General features: G+C 40.9%; 1 pseudogene; it reads right to left on the reverse strand.

The window, feature by feature from the left end:
- Positions 1 to 15,830, reverse strand: part of LOC136319460 (solute carrier family 25 member 3 pseudogene) — a 44,509-nt pseudogene that overhangs the window by 12,753 nt on the left and 15,926 nt on the right.

Raw genomic sequence — 15,830 nt, forward strand, 5'->3', positions numbered from 1 at the left:
AGGAGGGAAAGGAAATAGGTTTGGTGAACAGTGGCCAGTCTCTGCCAGCTCTCTCCCTAATGGTCACCATATTCCTTTTTCACTTTTCCTCTCACATCTAGAACCTGCTCACCCTCCCGGGAGGAGACACTGCAAGTCCCATGCAGTCATTAGTCTGATCACTCTTCAGTACTCTTCTCTGTGTCTAAATGGGGATCTTCAGGATTCTGTGACCTATGAACTTGAAAGAAGAAATCTATTTTCCGCCTTAGCCCCTGTCAGTTTTCAGTGGTGGAGCAGAGACAGCGTAAGAGCCCTAAACTCCATTTCAAGCAGGTAAAATTGGCGATGCACGGCAGTCACAGGCTCAGAGCACTCATGGGATCCCGTGGGTGGGCAGGCGAGGGCCCCCAGCCAGGAGGTAGTGGGGCTTTCCCCATCGAGGGGGGACTTTGGTTCTGTTTTCTCAGAGAAGATGTCTTATCTGTTGGTCTAAATGGTTCCTGTTTCTGTCCTGCCAAGTTCCTGTGTGTCTTTTACTCTCTGTGGCAATACTTGAAGCGGTTGTTGGGGAGTCTCTTTACGGAGGTATAAACAGCTTTTGCTGCCCTCTATTTGGTGGCCCCAGGTTTTTCTAAGGCTCACTTAGACATTTGTCTTTATCCCGTCACACACTTCTGACAAAAAGTTACTAGGATTCTCCTGTTTTCTTCAATTATATTCCTTATACCAATAGCTAATCCCAAAGTGTTTTTCTAGATATGTTCAAGCTTGGGTTATTGTATTACTTTATCAGCCATGCCCTTCTTTCTCAACAGCATGGTGACTCTCTGGAGGTCCACAGGCTCAGATGTGAAGACAATACATTTAATTGGTTCTTTGCCACAGGGCTCTTTGGGCTTTTCCTCCTCCTCCTTCTCCTCCTCCTCCTCCTCCCCCTTCTTCTCCTCTTTCTTCTTCTCCTTTTCCAGGTGAGAGAAGGGGAGATAAAGAGACAGACTCCTGCATGTGCCCCAAGTGGGATCCACCTGGCAACCTCCATCTAGGGCCGATGCTCTGCCCATCTGGGGCCATGCTCACAACCTAGCTGTATTTAGCGTCTGAGGTGGAAGCTCCATGGAGCCATCCTCAGCACCCAGGGAAGATGTGCTCGAACCAATCGAGCCATTGCTGTGGGAGGGTAAGAGAGAAAGAAAGATAGTAGTGGAGGGGGAGAGGGGAGGAGTATATGGTCACGTCTTCTGTGTGCCCTGACGAGGAATTAAACCTGTGACATCCACATGCCGGGCCAGCACTCTACCACTGAGCTAACCAGCCATGGCCAGGCTTTTTAACTCTTATTTCTTACTGTTTAAGATTGAGAAGCAGAGAGCTTTTCCAAACCTTTATACCAGGAGTCGGGAAACTATGGCTCACGAACCAGATGTGGCTCTTTTGATGGTTGCATCTGGCTCGCAGACAAATCTTTAATAATAAAAAAATAATGTTAAAAATAGAAAACATTCTCATGTATTACAATCCATTCATTTCCTACTGCTCATGTTCATGGTTGTGGGTGGCTGGAGCCAATCACAGCTGTCTTTCAGGACAACACCAATTTTTTTTGTGTGCGTGTGTTGGCTGTTGTCATTTTTTATTTGACAATTTTTTTTGGTGTTTTTTTTTAATTTATTTATTAAATTTAATGCAGTGACCTTGATAAATCAGGGTACATATGTTGAGAGAAAACATCTCTAGATTATTTTGACATTTGATTGTGCTGTATACCCCTCCCCCAAAGTCAAATTGTCTTCTGTCACCTTCTATCTGGTTTTTTTTGTGTCCCTCCCCTCCCCCAACCCCTCTCTCCTTCTTCACCCCATCCCCCCTCCCCCAACCCCCACCCCTGTTGCCATCACATTCTTGTTCATGTCTCTCAGTTTCATTTTTATGTCCCTTCTATGTATGGATTCATATAGTTCTTAGTTTTTTTTCTGATTTACTTATTTCACTCCATATAATGTTATCAAGGTCCATCCATGTTATTGTAAATGATCCGATGTCATCATTTCTTATGGCTGAGTAGTATTCCATAGTATATATGTACCAAAGCTTTTTAATCCACTCGTCCTCTGACGGACACTTGGGCTGTTTCCAGATCTTCGCTATTGTGAACAATGCTGCCACAAACATGGGGGTGCATTTCTCCTTTTAGAACCGTTCTATGGTGTCCTTAGGGTATATTCCTAAAAGTGGGATAGCTGGGTCAAAAGGCAGTTTGATTTTCAGTTTTTTGAGGAATCTCCATACTATTTTCCACAGTGGCTGCACCAGTCTGCATTCCCACCAGCAGTGCAGGAGGGTTCCCTTTTCTCCACATCCTCGCCAGCACTTATTCTGTGTTGTTTTGTGGATGAGCGCCATTCTGACTGGTGTGAGGTGATATCTCATTGTGGTTTTAATTTGCATTTCTCTAATGATTAGTGATGTTGAGCATTTTTTCATATGCCTATTGGCCATCTGTATGTCCTCTTTGGAGAAGTGTCTATTCATCTCTTTTGCCCATTTTTGGATTGGATTGTTTGTCTTCCTGGTGTTGAGATTTACAAGTTTTTTATAAATTTTGGTTATTAACCCCTTACCAGACATATTGTCAAATATGTTCTCCCATTGTGCAGTTTGTCTTTTTATTCTGTTCTTGTTGTCTTTAGCTGTGCAAAAGCTTTTTAGTTTGATAAAGTCCCATTTGTTTATCCTGTCTTTTATTTCACTTCCCCGTGGAGATAAATCAGCAAATATATTGCTCCAAGAGATGTCCGAGAGCTTACTGCCTATGTTTTCTTCTAAGATGCTTATGGTTTCACGGCCTACATTTAAGTCTTTTATCCATTTTGAGTTTATTTTTGTGAGTGGTGTAAGCTGGTGATCTAGTTTCATTTTTTTGCAGGTAGCTGTCCAATTTTCCCAACACCATTTGTTAAAGAGGCTGTCTTTACTCCATTGTATTTCCTTACCTCCTTTGTCAAATATCAGTTGTCCATAGAACTGTGGGTTTATTTCTGGGTTCTCTGTTCTGTTCCATTGATCTATATGCCTGTTCTTATGCCAGTACCAGGCTGTTTTGAGTACAATGGCCTTGTAGTATAACTTGATATCAGGAAGTGTGATCCCTCCCACTTTCTTCTTCTTTTTTAAGATTGCTGAGGCTATTTGTGTTCTCTTTTGGTTCCATATAAATTTTTGGAATATGTGGTCTATATCTTTGAAGTATGTCATTGGTATTTTAATTGGTATTGCATTGAATTTATAGATTGCTTTGGGTAATATAGACATTTTAATGATGTTTATTCTTCCTAACCATGAGCACGGTATATGCTTCCACTTGTTTGTATCTTCCTTGATTTCTTTTATCAATGTTTTATAATTTTCCGAGTACAAGTCTTTAATCTCCTTGGTTAAGTTTATTCCTAGGTACTTTATTTTTTTGGTTGTAATTGTGAAGGGGATTGTTTCCTTAATTTCTCTTTCTGACTGTTCATTGTAGGTGTATAAAAATGCCTCTGATTTCTGAGTATTGATCTTATATCCTGCCACTTTGCTGAATTCATTTATCAGGTCCAGTAGCTTTTTGACTGAGACTTTAGGGTTTTCTATATACAATATCATATCATCTGCAAATAATGATAGTTTTACTTCTTCTTTTCCAACTTGAATGCCTTTTATTTCTTCTTCTTGTCTGATTGCTGTGGCTAGGACTTCCAGGACCATGTTAAATAAGAGTGGTGAAAGGGGGCTCCCCTGCCTTGTTCCTGATCTTAAGGGTATTGCTTTTAATTTTTTCCCATTGAGTATGATGTTGGCTGTGGGTTTCTCATAGATGGCTTTTATCATGTTGAGGTATGTTCCCTGTATTCCCACTTTGCTGAGAGTTTTGATCATGAATGGGTGCTGGATTTTATCAAATGCTTTTTCTGCATCTATTGAAATTATCATATGGTTTTTCTCCTTCTTTTTGTTTATGTGATGAATCACATTGATTGATTTACGAATATTGTACCAGCCTTGCCTCCCCAGAATAATTCCCACTTGATCATGGTGTATGATTTTTTTCATATATTGCTGGATCCTGTTTGCTAATATTTTTTTGAGGATTTTAGCATCTAAATTCATCAGGGATATTGGCCTATAATTTTCTTTCTTTGTGTTGTCATTGCCTGGTTTTGGAATCAGAGTTATACTCGCCTCATAAAAGGAGTTTGGAAGTCTTCCTTCCTCTTGAATTTTTTGAAATAGTTTGAGAAGGATAGGAGTTAGTTCTTCTTTGAATATTTGGTAGAATTCCGTTGTGAAGCCATCGGGCCCTGGACTTTTCTTTGTTGGGAGTTTTTTGATAACTGTTTCGATCTCATTTGTTGTAATCGGTCTGTTTAGGTGTTCTGATTCTTCCAGATTGATTTTTGGAAGATTGTATGTTTCAAGGAATTTGTCCATTTCTTCTAGGTTGTCTAGTTTTTTGGCATACAGTTCTTCATAGTATTTTCTTACAATATTTTGTATTTCTGTTGTGTCAGTTGTTATTTCTCCTCTCTCATTTCTAATTTTATTTATTTGAGTCCTCTTCCTCTTTTTCTTGGTGAGTCTAGTTAAAGGTTCATCAATCTTGTTTACGTTTTCAAGGAACCAGCTCCTAGTTTCATTGATCCTCTGTATTGTTTCTTTAGCCTCTATGTCATTTATTTCTGCTCTGATCTTTATTATTTCCTTCCTTCTACTACATTTGGGTTTTACTTGCTGTTCTTTTTCTAATTCTTTTAGATGCAGGGTTAAGTTGTTTATTTGAGCTTTTTCTAGCTTCTGAAAGTGTGCCTGTATTGCTATGAACTTCCCTGTCAGCACTGCTTTCGCTGTGTCTCATAAATTTTGAGTTGTTGTATGCTCATTGTCATTCGTTTCTAGGAATTTTTTTATTTCTTCTTTGATCTCATTCTTAGTCCATTCATTATTTAACACCCTGCTATTTAGTTTCTATGTGTTTGAGAATTTTTGAGCTTTTCTGTTGTGATTCATTTCTAGTTTCATGCCGGTGTGATCGGAGAAAGTGCTTGATATGATTTCAGTCTTCTTAAATTTGTTGAGAGCACTTTTGTGCCCTAACATGTGGTCTATCCTAGAGAATGTACCATGGGCACTAGAAAAGAATGTATATTCTGCTGCTTTAGGGTAAAAGGTTCTGAAGATATTTATTAAATCGAGTTGATCTAGTGTGTCCAATAAGTCTGCTGTTTCTTTGTTAATTTTTTTTCTTGAGGATCTATCTAGTGATTTTATTGGGTATTGAAATCTCCTACTATTATAGTACTGCTGTTGTTCTCTCTCTTTAAATCCATCAAAGTCTGCTTTATATATTTGGGTGTTCCTATATTAGGTGCATAGATATTTATAATAATTATATCTTCCTGTTGGATTACTCCCTTTATCATTATGTAGTGGCCTTCTTTATCTCTTACTATATCCTTTGTTTTAAAGTCCAATTTGTCTGATATAAGTATTGCTACCCCAGCTTTTTTTTCATTTCCATTTGCATGAAATGTTTTTTTCCATCCTTTTACCTTCAATCTATGTGTATCTTTTGTTCTAAGGTATGTCTCTTGTAGACAGCATATGAATAGGTTCTGTTTTCTTATCCATGCAGCTACCCTATGTCTTTTGATTGGATCATTTAATCCATTTATGTTTAAGGTTATTATAGATATATAGTTGTTTATTGCCATTTTCTTCTTTAAAGGTGTATTTTTTTTTTTGCTATATTCTTTTCCCACTTTGATCTGTTTACAACAGGCCCCTTAACATTTCCTGCAGCATTGGTTTGGTTGTAATGAATTCCTTGAGTTGTTTTTTGTCTGGGAAGCTTTTTATTTCTCCTTCAATTTTTTAACGATAGCCTTGCTGGATAAAGTAGTCTTGGTTGTAGGTTCTTGTTCTGCATTACTTTGAATATTTCTTGCCATTCTCTTCTGGCCTCAAGTGTTTCTGTTGAGAAGTCGGATGTCATCCTTATGGGGGCTCCTTTGTAGGTGATACCTTTTTTTTCTCTTGCAGCTTTTAATATTTTCTCTTTATCGCTTAGCTTTGGTATTTTAATTATGATGTGTCTTGGTGTAGGTTTCTTTGGGTTTCTCTTTAATGGAGTCCTCTGTGCTTCTTGGACTTGTGAGAGTTTCTCTTGCATTAATTTAGGGAAATTTTCAGCTATGATATGATTGAACAAAGTCTCTATCCCTTGTTCTTTTTCTTCTTTTTGAGGAACCCCTATGATGCAGATGTTATTTCTCTTCATGTTGTCACAGAGCTCTCTAAGAGTTTCCTCTGACTTTTTGAGGGTCTTTTCTCTTTTCTTCTCTGCTTTCATGCCTTCATTCCAGTTGTCCTCTAACTCACTGATTCGATCCTCTGCTCTATCTATCCTGCTTTTAATTCCCTCCATTGTGGTCTTTATTTCTGATATTGTATTTGTCATCTATGACTGATTCTTTTTTATACTTGCTATTTCTTTATTTAGGTGTTCATAATGACCATCCATTGTTGTTCTAAGATCCCTAAGCATCCTTACAATCATTATTTTGAACTCCGCATCTGGAAGTTTGATTATTTCCATATCACTCAGTTCATCTCCTGAAGGTGTCTCTTGTGGTTTCATTTGGATTGCACTTCTTTGTCTTCTCATCATCTGTTTTTGGGTGTTTTATTTGTAGAGTTGGTTGAGTCTAGGCTTGGTGTTGTCTGCCTCCAGTTTTCAGTTGTGTTATTTCTAGGTCTTCTTGGGTTGGTATCAGCTGTTATCTGTAATCCACTTTCGGATTTGGGCAGCTTTGAAGTCTTGATTTGTTTGTTTTCTTAACAGGTGATAGTCTTGTTAACTGATCTCAGCAGGGGGCTTCCTTGAAACTGTATCCAGGAATGCGATGGGTGTAACCTGAGACTCTGAAGGCCTCTGTTTTGTGAAAGGTTCAGTCCCTCCCCCAGCTATGGCTGCCTCCAGCACGGATGAGTAGCTTTTTCAGTTCATTTCCTGCGTTCCTTAGCCCCTCACAGTCTGTACCTCTCCCTGTCCTTTCCACTTGGGAGATAAGCTGGTCTTTTCAACACACCTCGCTCCCTGGTCGCCAGGCAAGTGGTTTTGAGCAGTAGTTTCTGCTCTTTTCCCTCTGTAAGATCCCCTCTGGGCTCTCAGCCTCCCCCCCCCTCCGTTCCTGTAAGCAGAGGAGATTCAGGCGCTCTCTACCAGGATTGTTGTGGGTTCTTCTTTGCTCCTTGGTTTTTGAGAGCTGTTCTTGCATTTCAGAGTTGGTTTTTCATGCTGATTTTTCCTAAATTGATTTGTATTCCAGTTTGGTTGTGAGAGCTGAGCATCTGTGCATCCGCCTACTCCGCTGCCATCTTTTTCTCCAAATTTTTTTTGGATAATGCGTAATGTACACGGGTCATTTTGAGGTCAGGAAATAAACTTCCCTCCTTTTAATCAAGTAGTCAGCTAGCTAATTGCAGAAACCCTTTTAACAAAGAAGATGGCAAAAAGAAAAAAAATGAGGAGTATCGTGCCTTTCAGCAGGAATGGACAGAGGAATTCTCTTTTGTGGAGAGAGCAGGTTCTGCAGTGTGACTAATATGCAATGATAAAATTGCATCAATGAAACGGTCAAATATAAAGCAGCACTTTGACACATGCCATACTACATTTGCCTCGAAATATCCAGCGAGGGACAGCAGGAAGAAAGCATGTCAAGAGCTACTGTGCAGAGTGCAAGCTAGTCAGCAGCAACTCCATGTTTGGACCCAACAAGGTGACTGGAATTCGGCTAGCTTTGCTGGTGCTTTAGCAATTGTGAGAAATGGAAAGCCATTCACAGATGGGGAGTATGCCAAAACATTCATGCTTGATGTTGCCAATGAACTTTCTGATCACTTTTCGGATAAAGATAGGATAATCAAACGAATGAAAGACATGCCTCTGTTGGCAAGAACTGTTCACGATTGTACCATCATGATGGCAAATCAAACTGAGGCAACACAAGTGAAGGACATAAATGCAGCACCATTCTTTTCTCTCTCTTTGGATGAGTCAACAGACGTAAGCCATTTATCCCGGTTTAGCGTGATTGGAAGGTATGGTGTTGGTGACACACTACGTGAGGAAAGTCTTGCTGTTTTGCCTATGAAAGAGACAAGAGGGGAGGATTTATTCAAGTCTTTCACTGAGTTCACTAAAGAAAAAAATCTACTGATGGATCAACTTATTTTGGTGTGTATTGATGGTGCTCTGTGCATGGTGGGGAAAAACAGAGGATTCGCAGCACTTCTTTGTAAACATGAAAAGAGACCCATCCTAAGTTTTCACTGCATCCTACATCAGGAGGCGCTTTGTGCTCAGATGTATGGTGAGCAGCTTGGTGAGGTGATGTCGCTGGTCATTCGGGTGGTCAACTTTATTGTTGCCTGAACTTTAAATGATCGCCAGTTTAAAACACTGCTGGATGAAGTTGGGAATAATTATCCTGGTGTGCTTCTGCACAGCAGTGTGCATTAATTGTTAAGAGGGAAGGTGCTCAGCTGTTTCGTGGCTTGTTTGAGCGAAATCCGGACTTTTCTTAAAATGATAAACGTCGAGCATCCTAAGTTAGCTAACACTGAGTGGCTCCTGAAGTTCTACTATCTCGTGGACATGACTGAACATAAGAACCAGCTCAATGTGAAAATGCAAGGCATTGGAAATACAGTCTTATCCCTTCAACAAGCAGTGTTTGCCTTTGAAAACAAGCTGGAACTCTTCATTGCTGACATTGAAGCAGGTCCTTTACTACACTTTGAAATACTGGGAGAGTTTAAAGATGCATGTACAGCACGTGACCCTGCTCAACATCTTGATCTCCAGCAGCTAGTGGGCTTCACTTCTAATCCCTGCAGTCATTGAAAGTGCGCTTTGGAGAATTTCGGGAGCACACTCGTCTTTTTAAGTTCATCACCCCTTCACACTAGTGTGCAGTGGACAGCCCTGACCTGAGTTACATCCCCAGTGTCTCCGTCAGAGAGTTTGAGCTACAAGCTGCTGACCTGAAGGCCTCAGACATGTGGGTGAATAAGTTCAAGTCACTGAATGAAGATTTGGAAAGACTTGCACGATAGCAAGCAGAGTTTGTGAGCAAACACAAGTGGGGAGAAATGAAAAAACTTCAACCCGTGGACCAGCTTATTGTCAAAACTCGGAACGCAGTTTCCATCACATACCACAAACTGCAGTGAGTATTGCTGTACTTACAACATTTGGTTCTATGTATGCATGTGAGAAGTTTTTCTCACATCTAAAGAATGTTAAGACCAACCTACGATCACGTTTAATGGATGGAAGTCTCAAAGCCTGCATGAAGCTTAACTTCATCACATATCAACCAGACTACAAAGCCGTCAGTAAAACCATGCAGCACCAGAAGTTGCATTAACGGTAAGAAGTACTTTATTCATCATTGGTTAGCAACAGCATAACAACATTATTAAAAAGAATTCAGAGACTTATTGTTCTTTAGAAATGTTGGTCTTACATAAAATGCACACTTTTACTTGTATTTAGTGTTAAACATTGTATGGCTCTCATGGAATTACATTTTAAAATATGTGGCGTTCAGGCTCTCTCAGCCAAAAAGGTTCCTGACCCCTGCTCTAAACACACACATTTCTGGATTCCATCCCATTTTCATTTCTTTGTGAAAACCGACAACTCTTGACTAAGCAGACTTCTTTCTTTAATATTGTTTTTATGATTTTTCATTTTATTGGGAATTTTCTACTTTCCAACGTTTTGTCCCTTCATGGCTATAAGCTCAGTGGACACTAGGTCTTCTTTTTTAGTTATTGCAGGCAATGGCTTTACCAGCATTTTGTCAAATATTGTGCGTAATTTGAGCCTCCATCTTTTAACTCGGATACTAGTTTCCTTGCTGTTCTCTGCCTGGCTGAGCCAGCACTTACTTTAGGTAGTGTGCTAAGGTAGCAGTTTGTGTATAACTCAACATCTGCTATTGTAATGCAAAACCTCAATTTTCAATGGCATATTACTTTCAGTGTTTGTTTCTTGCTCATATAAATTGCATTTTGAGGTACGGTTGTTGTTGGGGGGCATAGTGGTGGGATTCAAATAGTTTAATAATCAGTTCTCTTACCTAATGACTGTTTTAAGTATAAAAAAATGATATACCGAAAGGTAGTTTATTATTTCATGGACTTAATACTTAAGTAAGAACAAAAGATTAGGTACACAAAACTAGATTATAAGAAAGAGCTTTAAAATATTTATGAAAAAATATTAAATAATACCTGACAAAAAACAATAAAACTGTTATTTAAGATATTTCCATATTGCTTCTTGGTTGGCGTCCTCACTTGCAATGCTTTTCACCTATGGACGAATGAGCATTGTTACTATGGGCACTTAGAATACGGTGTTGAGCAGATGAAAATTTAAAAAGAGTAAAGAATGTAAATTTGTGATTTCCACGTTGGACAGCTGCCCAGGCACCCACCTTAGAGAGAACCCTGATTACAAGTGCCATTTTAACTGGTTTGCTGAACTCAACAAAATATTAGGTGTTGGTTTTGTTGAACCGGTGCAAACTAGCTGGATCCCATCATTGGGGGGCGGTTTTCTCGGCGATTTAGGAGGACTAGTGTGCCTTCATTTTCAGCATATGGCTTCAGCATGCCTCAGAGCATCAACATCTAATCAGTACACAGAGGAAGAAGGAGCCTGGGAGAACTCAGAGGAGGCTTTTATGGGCCAGACCTGGACGTGGTGGACATCGCTTCTGTCCACAACTTCATTGACAAGGACTTGGTCTCATTGTGACATATAAATTCAAGGGAAGCTGGGCCAGGTGTCTGCAGGAGAAAATGGCAGTGGGCTGCTGAACAGCTGTCACTTCTGCCTGGAAGCTGGGGTGGCAGGGGCTCCTCTAGTTCTGTGAGGAGAAACTGGTGATATCCTCATTTCAGAGATGGGAAATTGGGGCACTGGGATGTTAACTAGCTCACCAAAGGTCGCACAGAGAGTCAGTGGTGGAGACAGGATTTGAACCCAGGCTACCGTACCTCAGAGCCTGCAGGTTTATTCAACGAGAAGTATTGCCTCATAGTTGCTTCACTTTAGTTGTTCATTGATTGCTTTTCGTATGTGCCTTGACTGGGCAAGCCTGGGGCTTTAAACCAGCAACATAGGCATTCCAAGTCAGTGCCTTATCCACTGTGCCCCCACAGGCCAGGCAAGTGTGGCTTTTTTTTAATAGGCCATTCATTCTGTTGCTGTGACTTTGACCTCCTCCCCTCCTGTGTAGGCTCTAAAATCCCATGTGGAGTGATATCAGCCACATGGTGGGGGAGGAAATTCCAGGCCCTCACTCCCCATGGAAATATTCAAAAGTAAAAAACAATTAGAGGCTGGTGAAAATAACTATATAAGAGCTGTGGAAAATAGTCAAAGGTCTACAGTACCAAGTAAACACCCAATTAAGAAAAAGCCACATTCAAAAGTGTAGTTACTACAGAATTTAAATGGTAAGTACATAAAAGTAACTATAAATCTATGTTAACGAGGAGACAATGTATAAAGATGTAATTTGTGACATCAGTAACATCAAAGTAGGGGTGGATCTGTGCAGAAGTAATGTTTTTGTATGCTACTGAAGTTAAGTTAGTATCAATTCAAATTGGGTTATTATAACTTTAGGATTTAACATGTAATCCTCATGGTAGCAACAAAAAGATATCTAGAATATACACAGAAGGAAATGAGAAAGAACCAGAATGCCTCTATAAAAAAAATCAACTGGATTCAAAGGAAGGGACTAGAGGAGGAAATGAGGGACAAAAAGCTATAACATTTGCAGAAAATAAATAGCAAAATGGCAGAAGTAAGTTCTTCTCTATCAGTACTTACTATAAATGTAATGGGATTAAACTCTCCAATCAAAAGATGTAGATTGGCAGAATGGATTCAAAAACACAAATGTGATCCAACTACATGCTGTCTATAAAAGACTTATTTTCTTATTTTAATTTTTTTAAGTGAGAGGAGGGAAGATAGTAAGACAGACTCTGGCATGCACCCTGACAGGGATCCATCCAGCAACCCGTCTGGGGCTAGTACTCGAATCAACTGAGCTATTTTTAGCACTTGAGGATGATGCTTGGACCAACAGGCCATCCTCAGTGCCTGTGGCTGATGCTTGAACCAATCGAACCATGGCTGTAGGAGTGGAAGAGGGAGAAAAGGAGGAAAAGGAGGGGGAGAGAAACAGATGGTCACTTCTCATGTGTGCCCTGACCAGAAATCAAATCTGGTATGTCCATATGCTGGGTCAACACTTTATCCACTGACTCAACTGGGAGGGCCCATAAGAGACTTACTTTAACTCTAAGGACATAGACAGGTTGAAAGTGAAACAGTAGGGAAAGATATTTTGGCAAGTAGTAGCCAAAAGAGAGCTGAGTATCTACTAAAGTCAGACAAAATAGACTTGAAGTAAAAAACTGTTACAAGAAACAAGGACAGCATATATTGAGAAAACTTCAACTCACCGGGATGATACGACAATTATATATGTACCAAATATCAGAGATCCAGAATCTATAAAGCCAGCATGGATAGGGAGAAATAATACAATGCCTGTTTGATGCAGCAGGCAGGGTGGTCTGGCCTTCATCATTCCCACGTCACTTGATGGGACACCTGCCATCTTCAGTAGCTCCCCACTGTCTGCTGGCATTCAAGTCCTTGTACTTCCTGAGATCCTGATTTCATTTATGCTGCCCGCACACCTTGGTAATGAACATTCTTCCTTAGTTGTATCAGGTCTCACCCTCCTGCCTGAAAAGCCTCTCTCTTTCCTCCAAATTTTATCCCTTTTAAGAAGACTTCTTTCATGAGCCCTGATCAGTGGCTTTGCATCACTTACCCTTGGCCTTTTGCTTCTATCGTTTGTACCATTTATTTGGTACTTACTGGACTCATGTGTTTATATATATATATATTAAAATAGTTTTGGGTTCTTTTTATTGTGTGTGTATGACAGAGACAGAGACAGAGAGAGGGACAGATAGGGACAGACAGACAGGAAGGGAGAGAAATGAGAAGCATCATTTCTTTGTTGCGGCTCCTTAGTCTCCTTAGTTGTTCATTGATTACTTTCTCATATGTGCCTTGACTAGGGGTGCAGCTACAGCAGAGTGATTGACCCCTTGCTCAAGCCAGTGATCTTGGGCTCAAGCCAGCAACCCTGGGCTTCAAGCCAGCAACCTCTGGGCTCAAGCCAGCAACCATGGGGTCATGTCTACAGTCCCACGCTCAAGCCGGCAACCATGCGCTCAAGCCACAGCCTTGGGGTTTTGAAACTGGGTCCCCTGCGTCCTAGTCCTATGCTCTATCCACTGCGCCACCGCCTGGTCAGGCTAAAATTTTTCTTAATTGATTTTAGTGAGAGAGGAAAGGAGAGAAAGAAAGACAGAAACATCAATCTGTTGCTGTATGTGCCCTGACTGGGGATCGAACCTGCAGTCTCTGCGCATTGGCAAGATGCTCCAACCAACTGAGTTATCTGGCCAGGGCTCATGTGTTTATATTTTGTCTGTTTGTTTGGTTTCTCTAACCAGATCTTGAGTTCCTTTAGGGCTAATGCTCCTTTCAGTCCCTGGAATTTAGTACTATAACCTGGATGTAGGATCTTATTTTTCCACTGAATCAACAGATATCTCTTTAAATTAGCCCCAAACAGTGATCTTAACTATAAGGATGGGAGCATCACAGGTATTAAGTTGGGCAGACATAGCTAAACTACTTAATTCTGTGAGCCTTGGTTTCTTTTTATTAGATCTGTGGTCCATTAATTGTGCCTCTATTATGTGTCAGGCCGTGTGGTGATGCTCTCACTTAACCATCACAGCAGCCTAAGGAGGGGCAGGGGGGTCTATTGTCATCCTCACCTTTTTTGATGAAAAATTGAGGCTCAGAAATATTAGGTAACTTGCCCAAGGTACCCACTTCATGAATGGGAGAGCTGGTATTTGAGCCCCTGACTCCATCGCTTATAATTAGAGAATCCACAAATACAGTTCAATGTTTAACTTCTTCATCTTGCCTGTAATCTAAGTTCAAGCCTTTCAGTACTTCTCCCCCTACCCCCATGGAAGTGTGGTAGTGTGGGGGCCCTTCAATGACGTGTGCATGCTAATCCCTGGAACTTGTGCATTTGTGACCTTACACGGCAAAGGGACTTTGCAGAACTGATTGAGTTAGGACTCTTGCAATGAGGAGACTATCTTGGATTGTAGCAGTGGGCCCATTGTCCACACAGGGTCCTTACAGGTGAGAAGGAGGCAGGAGGCAATCAGAGAGAGACCCTAAGAACAAACTGCTGGTTTTGAAGATGAAGGAAGGGGCCACACACCAAGGAACTGGGGCAGTTTCTAAAAGCTGGAAAAGTCAAGAAAGCAGCTTTTCCCCTTGACCCTTCATAAGGAAAGTGACGCCTTGATAGCAACCTCCAACTGGACCTCCTGACCTTCAGAGCTGTAAGGTAGTAAATTTGCTTTGCTTTAAAATGTTGTTTTTTTGTGATAATTTGTTACAAAGGCAATAACAAATTTTTCTGTTCTCCTCACCCTCTGGATGATTTCTGAGCTGGTTTTCTAAAATCCCCTCTTTCACTCGCAGCTCTCCCTCCCTCTGTCATCACTCCAGGTCATGTCTGGGGCTCTGCTTCACCAGCTGGGCATCACTCTTTGTGGGCAGAGAAGATTTTTGCTTCTGCTTAGGGCCATGCCATGCTAATGACCTTCCCGGCTGTTTTCTCCAAAAGGTGGTGCCCAGAAAGGAAAAGGATGACCCCTGTGTCATCTTAGAACAGGGAGCAGTGGGTGTCCCACCTCCCTCAGTCTGGATGATAGGTCTCTTCCAGTGCACGCCAGGATAACACTGCCTGTATAGTGCCCAAGTCATACTGGCCACTCAGGTTGAGTTCATTGTTAACTGCAAGTCAAATCTCTTCACATCATATTAAAGCAAAAGACATTATAAATTGTTCTTGTGTCTTGTAGAATGTCTGCCATCTTGAATCATGTAGCTTTTGGCTCCAAGAGGGAAACAATATACTGACTTAATCTCTCCAAGGAAGGATTTAAAGACTGGGCTAATAAGGAGAGACAGATGGAATTCTGAGAGAAAGATGGCAAATTCTGGAGCTAATCTAATTAAGGGGCTATGGGAACTTTTCATTGGTGCATAAATAAAATAAGACAATCACTGTTGGCTGAGAAACCATTAGCAAATATCTAATCTCATTTTTTTAGCCTTGCATATAAGTGTTACTTTTTTTCTTTTTACAATTAGCAATATAATATAAAAGAGGCAGGGTAGGTTTCTACCCGTCCTGTATGCCCACCCCTCCCTACTTACTCTTCAAATGGCATAGGATCTCTCGATCATTTGAATCGGTGACAGGTTTGTGACCCTGCCAGCTTGAAGGGGAGTATAAGATGCTCTTAGGGAAAACAAAAGGCTCCCCTCCAGGCTCAGCCGTCACAGGCTCTCAGGGATGACCGGAAACCTGGGACTGGAGAGGAGAGCTCAGGGCCGCTTCGGGGAAGGAGGGCTGAGGTTACTGAGAATACTTAGAGATGGAAGAGTGCTTTTAAATTCAAACCGGCTGTGCCCCAAACCCTCTGGGCTTCCTGGGATTTGTATCTAATTGTTTATGCATTCCCAGGCAAATATTTCAAATCATGCAGCTAAATGCAGTGCCACCCAAGTGGGTAGACCATATAGCACAGCTCAT

The sequence above is a fragment of the Saccopteryx bilineata genome, chromosome 1 (assembly GCF_036850765.1).
Source record: "Saccopteryx bilineata isolate mSacBil1 chromosome 1, mSacBil1_pri_phased_curated, whole genome shotgun sequence".
In the NCBI taxonomy this organism is placed as follows: domain Eukaryota; kingdom Metazoa; phylum Chordata; class Mammalia; order Chiroptera; family Emballonuridae; genus Saccopteryx; species Saccopteryx bilineata.